This window comes from Grammomys surdaster, unplaced genomic scaffold (assembly GCF_004785775.1).
Source record: "Grammomys surdaster isolate TR1022 unplaced genomic scaffold, NIH_TR_1.0 186, whole genome shotgun sequence".
Taxonomy (NCBI): Eukaryota; Metazoa; Chordata; class Mammalia; order Rodentia; family Muridae; genus Grammomys; species Grammomys surdaster.
In genome coordinates, this window is record NW_021604631.1 from 7,726,776 (window position 1) to 7,729,837 (window position 3,062).

The following is a 3,062-nucleotide window of genomic DNA, read 5'->3' on the forward strand; positions in this document are numbered from 1 at the left end:
ATATTCAGTTAGACATTGAAGGTTCTTGATCTATTTTGAATATTTTATTGATAATTTCTCAAGGTCTTAGGTGCAGACAGCATGAAGATGTGTAGTTGTCACACAGTAGAGACTTCAGTTGTGTGTCTTTGGTTTAGGTGCTATACAGCCAGTAATGATACCAACACAAAACTGTATGATTAGGGGCATAAACAGGTTCACTTGGCAGGGGCTGTGGCCAGGTATCGTTCCAAGTTTCTTTCTGCTGCTGGGGTGGGGAAACTCTACTGCCCAGATGAAACTAGTGGACATCAGACTGCATTTACCCTGTGCCGAAGCAGGGTCCTGGGTTCAAGGGAAGTACCAATACACCACTCAGGGTGTAGGAAAATGCAGCATAAGATGTTGGAGGTAGAACCTGGGATGCCCTGACTCCCGGGCATTCAATTGCCACTGGAAACCATGCAGGAGAATCAGGAACAGAGGATGTGAGGTCCATGGACCTGCAATGAGGCTGGGCCAGGGGCTCTCAGACTCCTGGACATCCAAATGCCACTGGAAGTCACAGAAGAACCAGGAGTGGAGGAGGCCAGTGGGCTAAGGGCAGCCCAGGGCAGCCAGGAGGGTGGAGGGAAATGAGGAACTCTATTTTAGCTCAGCAGTGGTGATTGTCTGGGAGCACAGAGGGGCCTTTTGTCGAAGACTTAGGTTGTGGCTCTGTAGATGAAGGCTTTCTCCATGCTCCCAATGGTAGTTCTTGATCAAAGAGAGTCCATGTTTATCTATACCATTTATTGACTGTTTATCATGGAAAATAGGTGCATAGTACCTCCTCAGGGTGGACCAGAGGTTAAATATCTTTTCTAGAAAGGAATGCCCAGTAAGGGAAGCTTACTGGTTAAACCCTCAGGGCCCCTAGATACCTCATTATCATGGAGAACTCTGTTCTGATTTATGTGACCATAGGTCATGTTCCTATGTAGGGAGTGTGGTCACATGACAGGGACCTGGTCTGAAGCAGGTGAAGTTCCTGCTACAGTGCTTTTAATCTGCTCAACCTTACCAAGCTTCCTGGTATGGTCCGTTGTCCCACAGGTAGGGACTTCTTTTAAGGGAAGCTGGGCATTTTTCAAGTTTCCCTTTGGTCCACAACCATGAACTAAAGGGAGGAGGTTTTAATAAAACTAAAAGAACTGCAGTACCTTGGGTGGTTATGAGCTGTGCCCAGGTCTCTCAGATTGTAAGGTAAAAGGCCAGGGAACACTGTAGCACTCATTCTTTGAGGGGTCTTTGTCTAACTGACATGGGGTTCAGGCAGGAAACAGTGTGGCCATGGTGGGTCCTAGAGAGCAATATGGGAGAGTGAAGCACTGTGGGAAAGTGGGCCGAGTCAGAGAAGAGGACACAACGGCAGAGCCCATACATGGCTGTTAGACACTATCTGTGAACTTAGACTGTGTACCTTTACAACAGATTAGCTCTCCATCCATGGTATGAGAATGGAAGAAAATGCAACTATCAAAGACCATTTAGAGGAAATCATACATATTTACTTATGGTCGTACTTACTACCATATTTTTTGTGATTCAAAGTTGATTGGTATCACTTATTCATCTTCAACAATCTTCATCTAAAATTGAATCAAAGTGAGAATGTATTACTCACTTTCCACTATGCCATCATATACCGTTAGGACACATGCCTTTTACTTTAACTAAATATGCAGTACACACACACACACACACACACACACACACACACACAAACACATACTACAAGCAATTCATAGGTTTTTGTGGAGATTTGGAGGTTGTACAATTATAGATGATTATAATATTCAGCAAAATACAAGCAGTTGGAAATGTGTGGATCACAGGATAAACTGGAGTTTTAGCAGAGATACTTGTTTGTACTGGGTGAAAGAAGACCACTTGAGCCTGTCAGGGGAGGACTAGCAGGAACCTTTTACTTACATGGCGTGGAAATATTTAGAAACAGCAACAGAGACACATGTATTCCCACTGTGGGTAATGAGAATGATAGCATAATAAAGTAATGTTTGTATGAAGGATCAGAAGCGTCACATGAAGGTTATACATCATCTTCTCAGATATTAGAAACATTGGCAGTTATCCTCTTTGCTTTTGGTTTTGATACTAGTCTGTTTTCATTTGGCAAATTAAATACCCAAGGAAAGTTAACCACCACCTCCTCCTCCTCCTCCTCCTCCTCCTCCTCCTCCTCCTCCTCCTCCTCCTCCTCCTCCTTCTTCTTCATTATTTTTAAAAACAGGTGTATTTAGCTCACAGTTTTGAGGGATCAAAGTCTCAGCGGTATGCTGCTGGATCTGGCTAGGAGTTGGAGGCTGGGTTGGCTTCATTACATCATGGCATATAGCAGGAGCTTTTGCATAAAGAAGAAATTACTCAGTATGACAGAAAGCCAAAGCCCAAGGAAGGGGCAGTTACACTTCTGTACTAACTGTCACCAGATCTAACCAGACTCCTGTAAGATATGCATTTTTTTCAAAGGCAAGATGTTCAGTGGCCCACTCCCCAGGCTCCACTTTTAAAGGTCCTATGCCTTCCTTTCAGAGCACAATAGCATCCCTTAGTGGACAAACTATATTACAGCAGGTTTTTGAATTGTATTACGGCTTGCTGTTCTTTGTGTATCTATCCAATTTTCTTTGGGACAAACAAATACTTAATTAAATTCTTTACTTTCCATTTCTCAGTAGCATGACACAGTCCCACAGACCTACTGCCTAGCAAGACAATGCTGCATATTTCATATCTCGAATCCAAATGTCTGGGTAGAGAATCCACTTAGAAAGTTTGAATTATCTGTTCAGTGCTGTTGTTCGGGTTGTGATCATAAAGTTAGGGTTATATTGAGCTGCCCTTGCAGGAATGGACTGTTCAGGGCAGGGCGTGCATCTTAGTAGGGTGATGAAGCTACAGAGAAAATGATGGGAGTTTTCATATAAGATCTGAGTTGGAGGGAGGTAGCCATCTCCCTGCAGTGGGATAACTGGTAGGATACTGACAGTGGGATTTGATAACTCATAGAATTCAAGAGT